The sequence below is a fragment of the Phlebotomus papatasi genome, chromosome 3 (genome assembly GCF_024763615.1).
Source record: "Phlebotomus papatasi isolate M1 chromosome 3, Ppap_2.1, whole genome shotgun sequence".
NCBI lineage: Eukaryota > Metazoa > Arthropoda > Insecta > Diptera > Psychodidae > Phlebotomus > Phlebotomus papatasi.
Window position 1 is genome coordinate 48,368,651 of NC_077224.1, and position 22,966 is coordinate 48,391,616.

The 22,966-nt window shown below is 34.8% G+C and overlaps 1 protein-coding gene across 1 annotated transcript in view; it reads right to left on the bottom strand.

The window, feature by feature from the left end:
- Window positions 1–22,966, bottom strand: part of LOC129808035 (ski oncogene) — a 274,351-nt gene that overhangs the window by 248,260 nt on the left and 3,125 nt on the right. The gene's annotated exons all lie outside the window — the stretch shown is intronic.

Sequence of the window (22,966 nt, forward strand, 5' to 3'; positions counted from 1 at the left end):
AGTCGTCTCTGGACTTTAGTCGTAAGTGTGTCCAGGGCATAATACCACATTATGCACGTGTTACACCACGGATTACTATATTCCTGGATAGTAGGTAGACATTTTTGTGTCTCATATAGTAGTGCAAACAAAGTGAATAAAAGTACGAATAAAGACGTCGTACCCTTGCTTCATGATATTCTCGAGAATGAAAATCACTTAAATCCTACATTTTCGTTCCTCAGCATTAAATTGCATCATTCCTGTGTGCACTTTTATTTGGTTTGTTTGCACTATCCAGGAATATCCGTGGTTACACTCTTCTCATATTGACATCATTGAGCCGATGATTGGGCCACCAAGGGATAGGCTATATTATTTTCTGTAGAAAGTTGGTCCTTCGACCCTAAAGGAAGAACATCCAACCTGTGAAAGGATTTTTCAACCGTTTTGTCCTGAAGCTTTGAAAGAACTCAAGGGACACTTAATAAACTTAGATAACACAAGAATAGTCTTTCGATAAACAAGACACTCCATCAACATTCTGGCGAAAATCGTAAGAAATTCCATCAGAGTTTTATTTTGCGATTTCAACTTCTATGAAAGCTAGAACTTTCAGAACCGCAAAAGCAACACTTCAAAATAAAATTCTTAACCGATAAAGCGTTCATGAACTGCAATATGAGGAATTATAGTCAGCCATAAGTGTAAGGTAGAGGAATCATCTAAAAGGTGAGATTGTGAGAGAGAAGGTATAGTAAACACACCTGCCCTCGAAGATTAAAATCAAATGAGATTGAAAACCATCGAGAAATCCATATATTCCAGAAGTAGTCAAAGGAGAGAGAGTGTGAGAGAGCTTGAATGGGATGTTAGTTTCTTTTCTGTGAAAAGTCATGTGCTTCTTTAGCCGGAGGTAGGATGTTAGAAATTATATTTTATATCCCAGCAAAAGATAAAACACCCAAGAATAATTTCATACTTACTATTTTTCAGAGTCTGGTTGGAGTGAAAGAGTGAGACAGAGGAAAAATTATTGTTAATAAAACATAATTTCACGTCTTGAAGTCTGGAATCTCGTGGAATGTTTATTAGTTTCTTTCTCTCACTTTTTTCTTATCTTCCTTATTATTATTATTATTATTTGCTTCGTCAAAAATAGAATACTGGGATGAAGAATTAAAAGTGTGAGGAAAAGAGGCATGGATAAAATGTGTTCAATGGTTGCAATTGAAGAACTTTTCATTTCAACACATTTTCTATATTAGAGGAAGTTTCTAAGTGAAAATGCAGAAGAAGGTGGTAGTCTTTTGAGGTGAATTTTCTCTTGTGGAAAAATAAACCATTAAAAATTGATATATATCTATATTTTTTACAACTCTCTGATTTTTTCCTTTAATAGAGAAATTACCTCTATATATTTCCTTTTCTCACACGAAAACAACCATAAAAATTCAAATGGTTATAATTTTCCCCTTGAACCTGTGCAATGTGCATAAAAGTGGAGAATTTGCTCATTTTCCATGTGAAAAGTCATTCAATATGAACATTGTATGAAGTAGTAGAGCTATAGGGAAAAGACTTCTCTAATTTGCTGTAATTTATGCCTTTTCATTCTAAAATCAGATAAATATATACCGAGTATCACTTTACATTTAATGCATGAATAGGAAAACTTATGAAATTTTACGACACTTTTATAACTCATGTGACGCTCGTACTCAATAAATAATTCCATCACACATAGAGAACTCTTAGAACTTTATACTTCGATACAATCTCTTATGGCACATTTTAATTTTATACGTTCAACCAAGCCACTTCTCTGAATCATTCCTTCTCACTCGGGCTCCTCCAACATATTCCTTAACATGCTCATATCACCAGTCACATAAGCGCCGTTTCTCAATTACCTACATTAGAGAATTGCATAAATTCTACCATTTTTTTTCCTTCTGTGGTTCTTGCAAAGTGAACAAGGTGTTCTGGGCCAGGTGTTGAGTAGAAAATTATAAGGTTTATGTGATCATTTGAAGTAATTTCTTATATTAAACTTAGGGTAGAAGGAAGCAAATTGGAAATTTCAAAATTAGAAAATTTCAAAGAGAGTGAGGCTTCACTTTATTACCATAAATGCGTTTGATAAGCCTTAATAAACTATTTAAGTTTAAACCTCTTAAGTCACACTCCTTCAGAATTTGTGGCCAAAGGATGAATCCTGGTTACAGATTAACGGACAGGATAGTGTACCATTCATTCACATAGGGGAAAGTACTCTTCTTTCGAACGCTAATGCCTTAAAATAATGTGACTTTTTAATTTTCCTAAGAGACTTACACATTACTTACTGCAACGGCACATATACTCGACTTACTTCGCTGCGAGTATGTGTTGCTCGCATGAAGTATAAGGGTAACTTCAAAATTGAATAATGCACGATACTCATCCCCTAAAGAGCGCCTTGGAGCATCCTCTAGGAAGGGCTTGCCTCAGAGCAGGTTCGCAACAATCGGTGGCAGCCAAAATCCCGAACGCAAAAATCCCGAAAAGGCCAATATCCCGAAAGCCAAAATCCCGAAAGCCAAAATCCCGAACGCCAAAATCCCGAAAAGGCCAAAATCCCGAAAGCCAAAATCCCGAAAGACAAAATCCCAAACGCCAAAATCCCGAAAAGGCCAAAATCCCGAAAAGGCTAAAATCCCGAAAACTAAAATCCCGAATTTTCAAAATCCTGAAAGGGATGAAATTATATGGAGGAAAATATTTAGAATAATTTCCTAAGACACAGAAGATTTCCCTTTGCCTCCAACAAGCGCAGGTACAATCGTGGGAGTAGCTCTGCGACACTTTTAAGAATTCGGGATTTTGGCTTTCGAGATTTTGGCGTTCGAGATTTTGGCTTTCGTGATTTTGGCGTTCGGGACGTTATGGAAAATAGTTTAAAATTAAAAAAAAAAAACAAAAAAATTAAAATTAATTCTTTAAAAAACGAAGTATATAAATCTACCGGAAATTACAGACTATTCCGCGGACAACATTAAATTAATTTTATAAAAATCTCTCAATATTTTTGAGGAGTGTTGGATGGAACCTTGTAGATAGTTTATTGTCTTTGTTTTCTCTAAAATAATTTCTAATAATTTTAAAAAATTTAATAAAAAATAGACATAACTTTGGGTAATATTTTGGTCATCTCGATTCTTACAGTTTTTTGTCTTTTCGGAATTCTTCCTAAGCCTTTTCACGTCATTTCGATCGTCAAGGGGACATTTTTTTTAGCATTGTACAATCTGAATAGTATGCAAAAACTATAAATTCATGGAGAATTGAGGAGCAAAAGAAATGGCCGAAATTGCAAGCTGGCCGAAATTTGGTACAGTTTCCCTAAGTCGCTTTGTACGAACCATCCTTTGAATTTTCATTGAATCTTTTTTTCCTCATATATATTTTTCTCTTTATCCATCTCTTGTACACTTCACCACATTGTCACAAAACTGAAGATTATTGCCCATGCGAACACTGGAGATTTTCAAGGTAATCACGACAATCAGATTTCTGTGATGATTGTACATTTGACGGTTGTTTCTCAACTAGCACTCCCTTCCACATGGGAATTTTCCTTACCCAAAGAGAGAGGTCAAATTAGAATGCATTTTTCATGTCTTAACATTTGCCCACAGACTTCTTTTGCTTCAGCATATTTCTTTTAGTTTTTTTTTTATTTATTTCTACCTTCAATTGCAAATATCATCTCTCGCGGCATCCTCCTTCGCAAATGATGTGGGTTTTTCTTATGAATGAATTCTAAGTGCGATCGCAAAACTCCCCCGAAGCAACATCGCGCATTGTATTCTCGACATATCAACTTCACACGGGAGTCTCTATCTGCAATAAGTACAATGCATTTGTCCTTGGCTTCACCAGCATCATACCCGCCTGAATTTTTGCATTTTATATAGCCATCATTATGTATTGGCTCGACGATGAGATCGTATGGCACATTTCAAGCATAGATCGCCACTAAACACTCCTCTCTGCCGTATAATAGCTTTAAAATGTGAGACACTCACAATGGATCCCAGTGAAAAAAAAAACATTCTTCGTCACAAAATAGAGTTGAGCATATACTAGATTAGGGATCTTGCTTTAAGGATCCGGAAATAAAATTAAAGGGTTCTTAAGTCAGGATGATGAAATAAAAATACTTGGAAATGAATTCATTAAGTATAGGTTCGTTCTTTTTCCTTTTAAAAATGTTCAGAAGTTTACGAAACATATTTATTGAGAAACATAGGAAAAATTTAGTCATTATGAAGCTTGGGATTGAACGAAGCATGGGCAAGACACTTTCCCCTATCGAGATTGCAAGCTACCAAGATGAAGTTCTTCAGATTTCTGAGCCGGTATGAAAATGTCTCTTAAAGACCGAGTAAAAAACGGTAACGCTCACGAATTGGGGAGTTGCTTCTTGAATTTAATTTAAGTCAGCTCCGTTCAACGCATGATTAAAGGAAGGTAGACGTTGACCATAGGGAAGACCCAGGTGAAAATTGTATGGGTTCCCTGGGTTCCCTGAGAGCTCCCTTAAAAATGTATGGGTACCCCGAATTCTCAGAAAAATCTATGAGTTCCCTGAAAAAATGTATGAGTTCCGTGAAAAAACTTATGGGTCCCCCGGGCTTCCAGAGTTCCCTGGAAAAATGTATGGGTTCCCCATGAGTCCCCTGAAAAATGTATGGATCCCCGAATTCCCTGAGAATACCCTGAAAGGTGTATAGGTTCCCCGGGACGGGCTCCTTGAAAAAAATGTATGGGTTCCTCGGGTTCCCTGAAAAAATGTATGGGTTCCTCGGGTTTTCAGTGAGTTCCCTGAAAAAATCTGTGAGTCGTCAGAGTTCCTCGTGAGTTCCCTGGCTTCCCCGTGAGTTCCCCGGGGTCCCCGTGGGTTCCCCGGGGTCCCCGTGAGTTCTCCGGCTTCCCCGTGGGTTCCCTGGTCAGATTGGTTCGAGTTCCCCGAATTGAATTACCCCTCGGATGGCATTGGCTAAAACCTAGGACTTTTTCTAGAAATACCTTAGAATCAACACCAAAAACCTGTAGGTTACAGGTTAAAGAATTCCTGTAGAGGAATTCTGTAACAATATGACAATGTTATATGACAAATTTTAAAATTCTTATATGGAAAATTCGAAAAAAAAATCTGAAAATGTGACTCATATCAGTTGCTAAGAGCTTCATATAGCGCCTTGCAATGACCATTCGGTACTCACTGGCCTTTAATCCTCTCGTTCAGTAATAACCTTCCCGATTTGAGAGCTCTTTCCGGTTGAACTTTTTCCTTTACCGATTCGAAGGTAAATTAGAGAAAACTTACCTAAAAACCCGTTGGAAGTTCGAACGTTTAAACCGACGAGTTACACAAAACTGAAGAAGTTCATGAAAAGGACATTTATCTTAATAAAATTGAGATTCAAACGTTCTGCCATCCTGAAATTCCACAAAACTACACAAAAATTCACTTTTTGCAGCAAATGTTTGCACACTCTTGTTGACATTGTTGACGATTGAAGTGTCAAGAATATCGAAATTCGAAATGGCAGAACAGTCAGCTCTAAAGCGGCTAGTACGTGAACTTGCACTTTAGGCTTCCGTTAGATTTTCGAATGGGTTTGGCTTGGCTTTGGAGTGGCTTTGTCTCTTCGAAAGGTTATTACTGAACGGAGCCAATGTTGTCCTGTTCCCGAATTTATCACGAAAATTTGTTATATGACATTGTCATATCGGTTCAGAATTCCTCTACTGAACTGCCGAAAGATCGAGAGACATAGAAGTTTAACCAATAAGTATCCTAATTCCTAAGATTCAAAATGGTTTAAATAATGAATGTAGAATCTAAAAGGGTTCAAATCGGTAGATAACCGGTAAAATACTAAACTTTTCAAATATTTATCATAAATCATTGTCTGCAAAACTCTGTTTTGTAAGCACTTTATCGCTATCCCTTTCAAAAACTCGACATTCTCGTTTTGTCTACGATTGTTGAACGTATATGAGTTTCCCATCCTCAAATGCCCCATCCGCCCTTCTCCCTGGCCCCATCAATTTTATGTACAGAGCGTGCACATATGCACACTCTTTTCTGAAGGTAAACACACAAACATCCCAGTCAGACATAACAATAGACGCGTCGATTTTTCATAACATTGCACTATGTACTAAAAATATTCACTCTTTCGTTGCATGGCAGAATGCATTCTCCAAATGTCAGCATTTTCCGTTTTCTTCAATTCCAAGGAAAAAAACTGCCCCGTGTACATTCTCTTCTTTTCTTTTTTACATTTACTAAACTCCTGCAATTGTTCCAACTGCAAAATTAATTTTATAAACTAGCACTTTCGTGGGAATTTTCTCCATGAAACTAATATGGAAGAAAAGAGTTGAGCAATATATTGGACGTTGAAAAAAAGACGTGATTATTCAATGAATAATTCTTTTTTCTCGTTGACTTTCAATGCCACCAGTGACAAAATCTTGTAAATTTTCCTCCTCCACTGCAATCAATCTTTTTCTAAGCGCTTTTAGCTGAGACTTTTTTTTTTCACTACAATCACTTAATTTATTTATTTACCAATCTTGGCGCAATATGTTTTCTGTGTTGGCGACATGCAAAAGTCTCTTCAATTCCATCGCGACTAATTTAAAATAATCGCTGAATTATGACATTACAATCTTCACCTCATTTTTCATCCAACCAATTACATTATGGCTCTGTTTGTTCTATCGTAAAAGAATTTATTTTACAACTCTCTTAGATGGAGGACAAAAGTGCAAAGATGCCACTTTTTTTCAGCATTTTGCTATCATCTTTACTTTGAAATAATAAAAAAAAACCAACAAAAAATAGTAGAGGTACACATAATTTTTTAAATTGTAGGCATACAAGAGTTTGAAAAAAAGAGTCAGAAAAAAAACCTAAATTGGGACATCTATTCCCACACTTTTCTAAATATTTACGCAGTGACTTTTGAGTAAATACAGACAGTTTACCCATTTTATTCATGAAAAATCGTGAAATCTTTTCCCATTCTTCTTCATTTTTACTTTTTCACAAATATCTAACTTTCTTTATCTTGTCTACTTTACTATTTTTGCATTGATGCATGAGTATTTGTTGGCTTCTTTTCATCTGTCAACCCCTTTCTTACTCTAACTACACTATGAAAAATTTCTAAAAAAAACTAAACTTTTAGCTAATTGTGAAAATTATCAGAATTGATAGAAATCTTGAATCAATTATTTAAAAAAAAATCTTCATAGAATTTTAAATGAAACCTTTTTTTCAGTTTGAAGAATATTCTTACATGTATGAGCTAGTTATATATCGTGCTGAATAGGAGAATGTGCCTATCAGTGACGTAATTCTGTAATTTTTGTGACATTGTCACATGTGAGTTCGAAATCTGACAATGTCAACCCAGCTTTTTCTTCTCATATAACATGAGTTCAAAAATCCAATTAGTGGATCTTTTAATGAAATCTCTTTACTTAGTGATATACGAACACATTCCGTCTTGGTTGATTTGTTTAATAAAATTCTGTGTCATTTGAATTGCAAGAAGTCTTAAATATGTGACTTTTGACAATGCCACATGGCAAAGTCACGGGTACAGAACCAGTTTTTCGAAAAATCTCTCCGGAGATTCGAACACAATTTGTCATAATGGCATTTCCAGAGTGTTAAAGAATTGGAGATTTAGGACAGAGGTGTGCAAGAACCGTTGAAACCGAATAAACGTCAAAATAAGTTTGTTCTGGTAGCGTTTTGACCATTGACGTACATGTTTCATTTGACGTTTATTCGGTTTCAACAGTTCTTGCACGCCTCTGATTTAGGATCCGTGATTAGCGTTTTCTGCGTAAAGGAACGCAAATGAACTTAAAGGAAAATCTGAGACCTTCCCATCACTCCAATCTTAATTCATTTTAAGATTTTGTGACATTGAGTATCATTTACTCTCCATGTTTTATTTACCCAATTGACATATCGAAAAGTACCCAAACCCACCCAAAGTGAAGTTTTATATTTTTGCCACTGGCGCTGATATCGCTACTCCTCGCAAGTTTCACTGGCTTCTTTACTTTAGAAGCGCAGCTTGATCCTCCATATTTCGAGCTAATTCCTGATTATTTTGATACTAATCTTTATTTTTCAGGCTGATTCCTAAGCCGATGTCTATATCTGTGTCTATCTTGGACTTTAGCCCTCCGAGTCGGAAGTGAAGAGCATCTTTAAAGCCTATTAGTGAACATGCCTTCCAATGGACACAAAACTGAATCCTCTCGTTCAGTAATAACCTTCCCGATTTGAGAGCTCTCTCCGGTTTAGGTTTTTTCTGTACCGATTCGAAGGTATATCAGAGGGAACTTGTCTAAAAAGTCGTTAGAAGTTCGAACATTTAAACTGACTAGTTACACAAAGATGAGCTAGTTCATGAAAAAGACATTTATTTTAATGAAATTGCAATGCGAACGTTCTGCCCACTGAGAAAAAAAGAGGGTGCGATTAACTTTTTTTTCTCATAACTGTAACACTTTTTAGGTATAAAAATGTATCAACATTTTTTAATGTTAATTTTACACCCTTTTAAGAGTAAAATTAACATGAAAAAGGGTAACTTTAACCCCCAATACACCTAAAAAGGGTAATATTTACACCGAATTCGGATCAATACTGCAGGGTAAAATTAACATTTCCGGAATGTTATTTTAACTTTTTCGGATTTCTCTCAGTGATCCTGAATATTCCACAAAACTGCACAAAAAATCACTTTTTATAGAAAACGTTTATACACTGTTGTTGACATTGTTGACGATTGAAGTGCAAAGACAGAAATTCTAAATAGCAGAATAATCAGCGCTAAAACGACGAGTACGTGAACTTGCACTTAGGCTTCCGATAGGTTTGGCTTGGCTTTGAAATGACTTAGTATCTTCGAAAGGTTATTACTAAACGTATCCAATTCGTTCTCACGATTTTGACTTATTTTTTGACTTCGGAATTAACTCTTCAAGGATAAGTTCATAACCAGTAAAATGCTAAACAGACCTACGGCTCGAGCCGAGAGATAGTTTAACGTAATTATTATCAAAATAGTGATTAGATTATATTTCCATCAGTTTCCTAGCGAGCCGTATCAAGGCTTAAGCCATGGGTATATCTAGATCACAACCCACTGTATTAGATACTCGGTCAGTAGATGAATTCAGATAAAAAGACACGGATTTTGATCTAGATCCTTCTCCTCCTTTAAAACAACGTTTCAGAGGAGAAGGAGTCAACAAACTCCTAAATATTGTTTGAGTAATAAAGGAGGACAAGGATCTAGGTCAAGATTCCGTGCAACCCCACTAATCCTTACAGGATTAAAGGTTTTAAAACCATGTGTCAACCCATTAAGCGTTACCTAGTTCAGATTTTATATATTTTAGTAATGGATTTTTATCTTTAACAAGATTTTCCGAGTGTTTTTCGTAACTTTTTTATTTGTCTTTAGGTCAGATTGACTTAAAGGTTTGAACTCCTAACTGGTTTTCAAAAAACGATTAATAAATTAGGTACAATCAGCTAAGTTGAAACTATTTAAACTTCGAGAACAATTACTTTAATCGATTTTTACCGACCATCTAGAATTTTTGCTAATCATTTACTAATCAGTCTGTTAATTTACCGATTAAAAAGATTTTGTTATAGTAAATCTTATGATGTACGTATATTTTCGAGTGTACTTCATGTCACTGCTTTCTTACGACACAATAGAAACGTCGCGCGTCGGTTGTCATGGAATCTAATGTCATGTCATCAGCAACGTATACGAAATATGAGGACATTCCTCCATCATCATCGACTTTTGGCCAGTATGAGAGGTCAAAGATGAAAATATCCAAGGTCATTAGCATCAGACATTCACTTCTGATAATGTACCCACCCTCTCACAGTGACAAAAGAGCTCACGAAATGCACTCAAAGTTTATTGCAAAAGAAAAAAAAATGAAATGCATGGAATACTTTTGGTTTTTTAGTGGCAAGAGAGCCACATTTGCACGAAGAAATAAGAGGAATCTTATCGTCATTCTTCTAATTTTCACCGTACATTTATCCCAGTTGAAAATACACAATTTTCATGCTACTTATCAGTCACAGTCAATTAATCCTTTCCCTCTCGCACCGTAAATTTCTCAATTATTTTTAGTAACACACCAACCAAACACACAAGTGAGATGGCAAAGAAGTCTCTTTGCATTTGCACAAGAGCATTATATAGTCGGAAAATCCGACAACGAAAGAGCCATATCAGTGTCCAACTTTAGATTCAACTTGCTCTCATACACATTCCACGGAATTATTTCTGTATTTTAACACTCATGTGCATATTTATTCTATCCTAAAGCATCTCACTATGTGAACGCCTATCTCAAATGATGGGTATTAAAGTCAACTTCAATTGATTACTAATGGACTTTTCAAACCCCTTTCACTCCATTCTTTCACAAAGCCTCAACGTATTTTTTTTGCACCTTTCTTGCAATAATATTCTCCATATTAGAATTTATTAGTCAATTGTAGAAATCTCATGTTTTTGCCCCAGTCAAGAAGAAAATTTACTCAAAAGAATGATATAGAGGTCATTTGTTGAAGTGCGTGCAGAGAAAAATGTTCAATTTGTGCGTGTTTTTCTGTATATTCCGACGTGAAACATGACACGAAATTAGTACTGGGGGAGATATTTTGCAATTTTGATGATTTTCCATTGCAAAAATGTAATATTGGGCGTGTTCTCGACATTTTTCCAAGAATTTCAAACCGCTCTCACGGTTTTTTTTTCACCAAATGTCGATCAATATCAGTTTTTTTCGATTTAATTAATTATCTGCCAAAAAATTCTTAACAATGTGAATATTTTTTAGCGAGATAAATTTTTCGAATAATAAATATGTTCTACTTTGGTTTTTATTTCATTTTTGGAGGAAGGTCATAATGGCTCCGTTTAGTTATAACAATAAACTTTTGGAGAGACAAAGCCGCTCCAAAGCCATGCCAAACCTATTCGAAAATCCCAAAGTGCAAGTTCACGTACTCGCCGCATTAGCGCTGATTGTTCAGCCATTTCGAATTTACCCAGCAACGAAAATTCCCTGTTTGAACACTGTTCAGCAAACGCTTTCGAAACAGGGCTCGGTCCAATTAAATCCTTACGATCTGAGAAAAAACGAACGGGGTTGAAGCAATAGTTCTCTTTAATGGCCACGACTTTCTGAACATTTGGGAGGGCGCCACCGTCGCGGCATGTCGAACAGGGAACTCTATCGTTGCTAGGTAGGTATTCCTGATACTTCAATCATCAGCAATGTCAACAACAGTGTGTAAATGTTTGCTACCAAAAGTGATTTTTCGTGTAGCTTTATAGAATTTCAGGACGACAGAACGTTTGAATTATAATTTCATTAAAATAAATGTCCTTTTCATGAACTTGCTTACTTTTGTCTAATTCGTCGGTTAAAACTTTCGAACTTCTAACGGATTTTAGACAAGTTCTCTCTGATATACCTCCGAATCGATACAGAAAAAATCTTAACCTGTAGAGAACTCTCAAATCGGGAATGTTATTACTGAACGAGAGGAATGCGGTGGGGTCAGTGATTTATGAAAGTCGATAACTCAAACCGTTTGATCTATATGATCGCAACAGGATAATTAATAAACGTATAAACGTACCGGATAAAGAAACCCAGCAATAATAATAACATTCCAAAAAATAGCCACTGTTGTGAAAAAAAAATCTTTTATTATTACTTTAGTTACGTTAGTGTTTTTATCTTTGGATACTCAAATAGACAATTCGCCAGAGAATATTCTTATACATAGGGCAAAGTGACAAGAAACTAAAGAGACTGTATGTCTGCAAGAAAACCCAAACCACACATCAGAAACTCATTCACACAAATGCAAAAAGAAAAAGAAGTAGAGATTGATGACATGAGAATCATTTTCCCTGTTGCAAAGCTGCATTTTCACATAATTCACTCAACTCACAACGAAAATAGTTGTAAAGCGTTCAGTAGTTTTTTTTCGTTCTTTTGCGTTAGCAATGATGGGAGTAAGGGACGTAAAGAGGAAAGATGAACCTCTGAGTATTTTAATTAATGAATACCCGCGCGCAAATTTAATGCAAACTACAATTTGACACATCGCCAAGCTCTTGGCGTTTTGATAAAGTTGAGGAACAAAAAGAACAGAATCAAGCGACAAGAACTCTGGTATATGAGATCTCTCACAGAGAAGATGGATTGTAGCTGAAAATGGTATCATTTTATTTTGAGACAATTTATTCACATCTTCAAGTACTTTTGGAGAAACACATGTGCCACCTATTCTAGTGCTTCATGGTAAAATACGATCATGAGGATAACTAAAAACTCTTGGAACAACAAACTCTTGAAATGTGCACAGACAAGTATTCCAATTCTATTGCTTTATCTCGTCTCAGCAAACCGAAATAGAGAATTTAACAAAATATTCTTTCAATGGAATTGTTAAAATTATGTTCCACACGTTTTACACTGAATATAATACATGTAAAAATGAAAGGAGAAAGCCTTCTTAACATGATTTTTAGTACATGACTGTTCTCAAGTGCTCCTGCATTATCGATTTTCTTTGTGGTGGATCATGTCACCACTATTTTCCCCAGTCACCGTGTTTCAAAACCACTAAATCAGAGGCGTGCAAGAACCGTTGAAACCGAATAAACGTCAAATGAAACATGTACGTCAATGGTCAAAACGCTACTATGACAAACTTATTTTGACGTTAATTCGGTTTCAGCGGTTTTTGCACAAATCTGTACTAAATCGTCGTGACAGGATCAACACAAGTACTTGAGAACAGTAAAGTGCTAAAAAATGTTCAGGAGAAAAATGTACATGTTTCTTAGCACTTTACTGTTTTCAAGTGATTCTACATAATCGAGTTTTCTTTGCTTTAGTTCCTGTCACGACTGTTTAGTGGTTTTAGAACACAACGAGGAGTGGTAAAAACAGTCGTGACAGAAACCAACACAAAGAAAAGATGATAATGAAGAAGCACTTGAGAACAGTAAAGTACTAAAAAGATGTTCAGGAGAATAATTATAGTCCTAATTATAATGGGAAAACCAATTATCCATTCTTTAAGGTCCAGAACACGGAGCTCCATGTTCCCGTTCCTTCGACCGAAAAAAGACTGATGGTGGTATTCCAATGAAAAATTAACATGTTTATTAGCACTTTACTGTTCTCAAGTGCTTCTACTCTATCAACTTTTCTTTGTATTGGTTTCTGTCAAGACTGTTGGTTTTAAAACACGGAAAGAATTGGAGAAGACATCCGAGACAGGAGTCAAAACAAAGAAACGTCGATAATGCAGAAGTACTTGAGAACAGTAAAATGTTAAAAAGGCATGTTTATTTTTTCATTGGAATAGCACCATGACTCCTATGTTCACTAATATATTCTTTCGTCGTCCCGTTATCGCGAGAGGAAAATTATGGACAACTTTCAAATAATGACCGTTGGAATTTTAATAGAAAAACGGAGTACTACAGAATGTACATGTTTTTTTTAGCACTTTACTGTTTTCAAGTACTTTTGCATAATCTAATTGTATTTGCATTGGTTCCTGTCACGACTGTTTAGTGGTTTTAGAAGACTGGGAGAACTGAGAAAAATAGTCGAGACAGAAATCAACACAAAGAAAAGTCGATAATGCAGAAGCACTTGAGAACAATGAAGTGCTAAAACATGTTTATTTTTCATTGGAATAGCACCATAAGGAAACTTTAGAAACTCGTTTCATGTAAGATAATTGCCCCGCCATGTTTGTCGATAACACAGCCGCATTTACACTACTTAGGGTAAGATGGGGTAATTTGGAATCATGTCTAATTTAGAACTGCGAAGTACTCTCGAATGTAAAGTCTTGTACTTTTTCTTGAGTTTCTTTTTCTCTTTAATGATCTGAAACAGTGAGAAAATCTCATAATTCCAAAATAGACATGATTCCAAATTACCTTATCTTACCCTATGCTAAACAGTCTCATCCTAGTAAATCAACTTATGGTATTTTTTTAATTCAACTGTCTAACGGAATACTTAATGCCACCCTGACGAATCTCATCTACTGACGAAATATCTCATACCAACCGAATTGTTTTCTTATTTTAGTCATGAATTTTACCTCTCGTTTAGTTCAAGAAAAGAACCAAAAATAAAATGTGATATGAAAAAGATTCTTAAGCAGCCGAAAAAAATTCTGTAGATTCCAATCAAGCATACTGCTAAAGCTTTCAAGTTTGAACATCCTTCCTTCAGGGTGGCAAAAAGAAGAATGAGAAAACAAAAGTATTTTCACAACCTTACGAAATGTGAAGAACTTTCTTGCGATTGCCGAAGAGGTTGTTTGCCGTCCATGGGAAATCGATTGAGAAAACACAACTCAGAGGAAGAACTGGTCATTGAGGAGCGGATATGGGAGTTGATATATTTCTCAAGGGAAAATAGCCATGGAAAAATTTCCGTCTCGTCTCTCAGACGCAGGTCAGACGGCAAAAAAGATATCTATCCCGAATTTAGAGTCCTGAAAATGTTTTTTGACTTTTTTTTTAGAGTCTGCAAATGTTCAGACACATATTTTCAAAAGGATGTTTCATGACAAAACATCTTTTCATGCAAGATCTCCAAGTTGAGGTCTGTGGATAAGTTTGTCTTATATCTCAGTGTCTAACGACCTCTCCCTTCGGATGTGACCAACAAAGAAATTCCTGGAATTTTGAACTGTTGTATGATTTACCGAAAAAGAACAACATCTCTGCCCATCTTTCTTTTCCCTGACGCTCTTGTTTTTTTGAGAATCTCTTGGGATGCCTCTGAAAATCACTCACATAGTCAAACCAAGATTGCTTTTTTACCTGGAAACCATACAAGACTAATAAATTGAAAATTCCTTTAGTTAAAAAAAATGCTTTATCGTAACATAAAAACACTGGACAACTATAAATGCCTATAGTGTGAAGAAGATGGTAAATCCGACGAAAAATCCTCTAAGGCATTGCTCACTTTACGATGGTATGAATTTCAGAAGAAGTATCAACAAAAACTTGAAAAAAAAAGATCTCAACATCAATACGATGCCATTTAATAATCCCATCGAAAATTGCACTTGCCCTTGTGTCATTTTTGGGGTCACATTCACATTTCAGCTGGAATTATTTCTTGTATCTGAGGATTAACATGTGAATGGTGAAGCTTTCAATTTCGCTGGTGAATGCCTCAAACCTTCTTTTCAAAAGATTCACCAACACGCAAATAAATAAGAAAAAAAAAAACATTTCTGCAAATTACAGTAATTTTTTGGAGACACAGAATCATCATGTTAATGATTGAAGGGAAAGTTTTCAAGGATATTAAATATGATGGTCTTTGGAATGATCTTAAACAAGTCCCATAAAAGATTCATTTAAAATTAATTGCTGAGGTGAGATAATTTTAAATTGCAAAATTTATAATTAACTAGGGTAGAAGTCTAACTAATGGCTAATAAGAACAGTGAATGCAGCAATCCTTCTACACTGGAAAAAATATTTCGTAAAATTATTAGTAAGTATTTGTGAATTCCTACTGAAGCCTTACAAAATGCTCGTAAAGCGTAGAACCCACAAAAAAGTTCGTAAAGGTTTGTACTTCTTTCACAAACATTGTTCGTAACATGATCACTTGACGAGCATATTTTGTTCCTTTACAAACTTTTGTTCGTACATTTTTGTTTGTGTGTCACCCAAAAAAATGTTCGTAAAGTTTTGTCATTTGTTCGTATTTGTTCGTAAATTTTTGCCAAACAAACAAAAATTTACGAACAAATGACAAAACTTTACGAACATTTTTTGGGTGTTTACGAACATTTACGAACAAATGTTTGTAAAAGTACAAAAAAGTTCGTCAAATGATCATATTACTAACTAATGTTTTAAAAAAAAGTACAAAATTTTACGAACTTGTTTGTGGGTTATACGATTCACGAGCATTTCGTAAGTCTGCCATAGGATTTCACAAACATTTACGAACAATTGTACAAAATATTTTTTTCTGTGTAACATTTACGAAAAAATGTTTGTAAAAGAATAAAAAATATTCAAGTGATCATCTTACAAACAGTGTTTGTAAAATAAAGCACAAACTTTTACGAACTTGTTTATGGGTTATGTGATTTATAAGCATTTCGTAAATCCCCAAAAGAAATTAACAAACATTTACGAACAATTTTACGAAATCTTTCTTCTGTATATAGATAGACCGCTAATAAAAAAAGAACACTCAAAAGTGATTTAGTGTGATCATTAATTTTGAAACAAATCATTTAACCTAATCCTTACCACAGGATTACACATCATACGCTCGATTGATACCCAAATTCCTGTCGGAAATGGATCTTTGGTAACATCAGTCCTTTAACTACTTGAGAAAAATAGCCCGACAGAGATGGAAATTCATTTTGTTTCTCGCTTCGCAGAAAGTCGGCTTCGAATTACGCTTAAAGCTTGTTCCAAGACTCATGAGGTTAAATTCAAGCCTTATCGAATATGAAAATGTCAAAGGCTTAGTTCAAACCTTATTTAGTGTATATAAAAGCCTTGTAGAAATTGTGTTTTCTTGCCGTTTTCATTATAATTTTTTGATATATACGATTTACGTGAGTTTAAAGAAGAAAAGAGTTTTAAATTCTGTTTATTATAACAACAAAAATTCAAAAAGAAATAAATAACTTTGTTTTTTTTTATTTTTTTTTTTTTAATTTCTTTATGATTTTTTCTTTTATTCTTTACTTTTATTAATTTCTTGAATTTAATTTACTTCTCAATTCATTTTTGTTTTTGAACTCGAGCATCGTAATTGCAAGAACCTCAATATTGTGCATGTGTTTTCACAAAACATTCTTCACATTTCTATTTGATTAGATGGTCTGATACTTCGTTGTGGAAACGGGACCGAAGAGCACTGGTTTGTACCTCTGGGTAATTCAATACATTTTCTAAATGAATTTTTCGTACGAAAATCATCTCGACTGAAGTATATTCTCAGATCGAAAACAATTAAACGTATACATACACTTAATGAACGTATTAAGAAGTGTTCATGGAACACTCACTAAACGGGTATTCATGGGGCACTTACAAGCGTAACATGAGACACTCGCGAGTGTTAATAAGACACTTACGAGTGTTCATGTTCATAGAACACTCACGAGCAGGAGTGTTAATGCAACACTCGTGAGTGTTTATGGAACGCTCGATGAACACTTATTTGAGCGTTGGCATTAGTCTCTTCATGGAAATATGAGGCTTGTACCAATACTCATATTCATCAAGTATTATGGAAGTTTAACACTAAACCTACCGATCGTTTTTGGTCGTTTTTCAGTCAAATGGAAAACTGATGTAGGGTAGGATACTCAACAAATTTGACTCAGAAAAGAGCAGAAAATTAAAATTTAAATACTTAAAAATATATTACATGCATATTTTAAGAAATTCATAAAGTTTGATAGTGATAGTATACGGTTTGAAAATGTGTTAATTCTAAACCGGTCAATTTGACAGGGTCTTGGTAGGTTTAGTGTTAACCAAACCTTATAGCATCTACACACTAGAGAAATGTATATTCATATTGAAGAGTTTTTCCTAAACAAGCGTAGGGAATTTGTTTAAATATGGACATAAAATTCTCTAGTGTGTAGAGGTCATTAGTGCGACTTGTCACAACACATTTAAAAAACTGAACTGCGATTCAACACTTAATATAAGAATTATGTGTATTATCAAGTCTCATTTTGAGTGGAGTTGTTTAAACAGTCATTTCTACACTCCTTTATTTAAACACCTCTGAAAACTATACAATTTTTGACAATTTATTTCTGTGTAATTAATATCTAACAATAGCCCGACAGAGGTTAGAAATGCATTTTTTGCTTTTATCTCACTTCGTATTTTACATGTTCGTATTGCACATTTCGTATTGCAGAAACTTCGTATTCTTGTACATTTCGTATTTTACCATTTCATATTTCACATTTCGTCTTTCGTAAATTTTGTACAAAAATTGAACAGGCGCTACTGATAACTTTCCAAAGCATAGGAAATTTCCCTTTGTCTCAACAGGCGATACAGATAGCTTCCCAAAATACAGAAAATTTCCCTTTGTCCCAAATAGGCAATACTGATAGATCTGGAAGTTCGACTTTAGACTCAGACCCGAGGCGTATAGCGCCCTTAACCCCATAAAACTGCTATTTTATTGTTTGATATGCTTGTGTAAAATGTATGGCAGACGAAATGTTCAATTTTTGTACAAAATGCATGAAAAACGAAATGTGAAATACGAAATGTACTAGAATACGAAGTTTTCGTAATACGAAATGTGCAATACGAACATGTAAAATACGAAGTTTCCGCAAACCAACATTATCATTCTACCCTTAGCTTTTTGTGACTTGTCATTTTTGACTTCAATAGAGCAAAAGAATCTAAATCATCCTGGTTTGGATTTATTTCCATTATTGGAATCGTATTATATACTATCATAAGTTAGGACTCTACCCTAAATCTTTGAATGGATGTGTTCCTTAACACATTTAATGGATTCATCTACAATGAAGCCTTGTAGTGATAAAATTGATCCTCATGCTGCCAATGGCTGCTGTCTTTCACTCCACCGGATGACGCTTAACAACATCCAGCAATGAATCCCGTTAAGTCGGATCAGTGGCCGATGATTGTGTGCGATCGCGCGCACATCACTCGCCGGGTGTGCTCGCGAGAAGATGTTGCAGACACCGCGAAGAGAAGGTGTATACACCAGAGAAACGATCAAATAAGGAAATTCTCCTGGACGGGAATTATCGCCGTGAGGAAGATGCAGAAGGAAAGAACAACAAAAAAAAAAGATACTGTACGTGCCCAAAGGATCACACACTGTAATTTCATGCTTTGCTTCCATAATTCCTTTTTGATGTCAGGTAGCAGGTGATCAATAAAAAGTCAAACCAGTTGATAATACATTATCACTTGAGATCAGTAAGAAAAATAAAATGATTTGATCGCTCGCTATGTTGCTCAAGATCAATTTTTAATCACCGATATACTCTTTTTTCTCGCCATGGCATCATGTTAAAACGCGATCGCCTGCCATCAGCAAAATTTTATCACCATCAACTGTATTTATTAATTTAGGAGTGATCAGCAAATTTTGCGATCACACAAAGCACAAATCAGCGATCGTGTGTCTAGAAATGATCGTGAGGCAAAAGAACCCAAAAAAGACAGTCAACGTCTTTTCCATCATGGAATCAACTAATGTGAAAATAAGTGAACCAAATAAATGGTTCCACATACTTTTTCCCTCGATCACACTCGGGGCGATGGAATACAAAATAAAATAAGAAATATTTTTATATAAATCCATCTCAATGAATGTTTATACACAGTTTCACTGAAGCGAGGTGAATTCTTCACGCAATCGTGAAACATGCAGGAGATGAATTAATGGCATTGGGCTCTTCTGGGATAGTTACAAGAAGAAAGCACAGAAGCGCACTTTTGACCAGGCAATCTCCAGGTGGAATTATTTCATGTTACAACTGCCAGCCAACTTACTAACGAGTGACTATTTTGTGGCTGCACGTACTTAATTCCAGCCTTATATCTCACAATCTCCATTCTTCACCACCTCAAGATTATAACCACACACATTATTTTTGCTAATAATTTCAACATAGAAATCCTCACACTCTCCCATCCGATTCTAAATCTTCTTCCTCCTTTCAATCGCTAAACCTCAGTCAGACACTTTTAACCAATGATGATCATGTGAGAAATTCAATTTTATACCTCAGCCAAAGAGAATTAGATAGAAGAAAATGTTACAAAAAGAATTTCTCATCTGTCAGAATAATCTCACAGAATCATTGTTGCATGAGATGGAAAATTGCACAAAGAGATGAGTTAGAGAAACCATCAACTTGGTATAAAAACATTTTTCTTGCCAATCGTCAATTCTTCACACTTCTTATAAGCAGCAATAGACACTTTTGCAGATATCCATGAGTAATTCGTTCATACCATGCAAGTTTTGTGGAATGTATCATTCTCCGGACCGGTCTCCATTGCACAATGCGCACTTTCTTATTCATCGACAAAATTGGATTATTCTCAGAATTTACTAATTGGGCTTTTCCTTGATATCAAATACGTGAATAGGTGCATAAATGGCTTTGGAATTGAATGCCAAAGGTCAACAAAATACGATGTTTACGTTTATGTTCTGCACTTTCCAATAAGGGTAATGAGTTTGGCTAAGCTTTCGCTTCGTTCAATCTTAACAATGCATTAAAACGGAGATTCTTAACGTGCCAAAGTAGGTTCTAATCATATAAAAACTTTATAGAAAACCTTTATGAGTTTTTCTATTTAATCTTTCGGATTTTTAAAAACCATCTTCCGGGCTAACACATAAACCATCAATTAATCACTTAACACTAAACCTACCGAACGTTTTTGGTCGTTTTCCGATCAAATGACAAACGGCAGTAGGGTAGGCTACTCAACAAATTTGTCTTAGAAAAGACCAAAACATTAAAATTTAAAGACTAAAAATATATTACATGCATATTTTAATAAATTCATAAAGTTTGATAGTGACATTGTACCGTTTAAATATCGTCGGTTCCGAAGAAGACTATTGTAAATCCAAAATGTAAACTTTACAGGAAAGAGGTTTAAAGTTTGACAGCTAAAATTTATTTTCATTGATTTCACTGCAATTAGTATACTTTCAGCTTTTGAAACTATTTTATCATACTTACGCATTGAATATCTTCTAGTTAACACTACTTTTAAATTAATTATAGCAAAATTTTGGGGGAAAAAACTCAATAATTGGGCACGCTGATTTTAAGCTTTTTTCTTGTAACTTTTGCAGGCATATCTTAATCAACATAAAATTTTATGGGGATATAGATCTAGGGTTTCTGCATCCAATGATACCATCTTTTTATACTATTGTAAGTAGACTTACAATAGTTTTCTTCGGAACCGACGATATGTGTTAATTTTAAACCGGTCAATTTGACCGGGTTTTGGTAGGTTTAGTGTTAAAAAGTACTTAGTTTAATGCAATACCTTAGGAGACACTGGGGCAAAAAGTCACAAAATGGATATTTTATTTTTTACAAGCTACCCGAGCACCCTAGAAATTTCTACTTAGCTCAGTTTTATAAAAAATTTACCGCTCTACAACATTGTGAAAGTCATTTTCCTCTACTTTCTAAGGAAATACATTTATCCAGCCATTTTGTAAAAGGTAATTTTTTGATAATTCTCAGAAATGCTGGCATTGGGTAAAATTATCACATTTTGATTCGCTTTTTATTACGAGCTCCCGTAAATTAAAAAAAAACCTAATGACATATTTTCATAGAAAATTTAATCCTCTCTACACCTTTGTAGAACAGCGTTATCTCTATCTAAACGAAAAAGCACTTTTCAACTTACTTTTCAAATTGGGATATTTTCCAAAAAATCCTATTGGGAGAGATGAAATTGACGAAATCTGCCGAGGAGTTTCCCGAGTGAATGTCGCTCAAGTGCAGAATAAAAAGAAAACAAAAAACAATCGAAAGAAGTGTTTTGTGTTCTTTTTAAACTTAATATCTCAGATTCAGTAAAACTCGACAGAATTTTTAACTTGTGCTATGCGTATTATTTATTTTTTTCGGATCTTCATCATCATCACTATCTACAACAACAAGCGGAGACACATGACAATGACGATTCTTTGATCATAAATTAATTTGGTTTTTGTTACTTTTTGCCCCATATCTTATATCATTTTGATAAAAGGATTACTGGAGAAAAGAATCTTTGAAAAATGCTAAAACGGATACCGACTTCGTATTTAAAGAAACGAAATCATTTAGGGAATATTCTCCAATGCATTAATTTTGGAAAATAAATAGGTAAAAAATTATATTTGATGTAAGCAAAATATTTCAAGAATATTTTTTCAATATTTTTTTTTATTTTCTTAATTCCGTGTTCGAATTCAAAGAAAATTTCAAGCCGCTATCTTTTTTTATTTAGGAAAATATTGAATTTTGAAATTTTCGATTTGTGACTTTTTGCCCCAGTCTCTTTTAATCTTGAATTAGTTGTAAAACAACTATTTACTAAAGGTAAAGTGATGATACAATCCGACACTCGGATAATGATTTATAATGATATCGTTGTTTACCCTAATTTTTTGGTTTTTTCAAGTAAAGATAGATTGGCGATTTAAAGCTTTCCGACTGGCTTTGGACAAATAGGCTCAAAAATAATAATAATAATAGTAATAATGCTGGCACAACATTCCATAAAGGAACAAGGCCTTCCCGTAAGTCGATTTCTAGACATGAGTTATTATTTTTTCTTGTACGGGATGAGGCTGTCAGTCCCATGCCCGTGGAATCAAGTAGGGTAAAGTGTATAATTTGGAATTAGTGTTACAAGTTGGACAATTCGCCGATAAAAGTTGGACATGGCTTTTTTCTTGATAAATACAGTACAAAATTTGTTTCTAAGCACAAGAAACCAAATTATAAAACTAAAGCATTAAAAATATACAAATAAAAATGAAGTACTAAATTTATCAAGACGAAAAGCCCTGTCTAAATTGTACCATTGTCCAACTTGTACCACTGTCCAACTTGTACCACTTTACCCTACAGTGAAACTCACTGGATGCAATCCGAACACCTTTAACGCCAGAAAAATTCCTGGTGACCTAAAGGGAATTCGAACCCGGAACACTTACATCATAGAGCGAGTGCTCTACCACTTGACTCATTGAGTGCCCATAGAGCTCT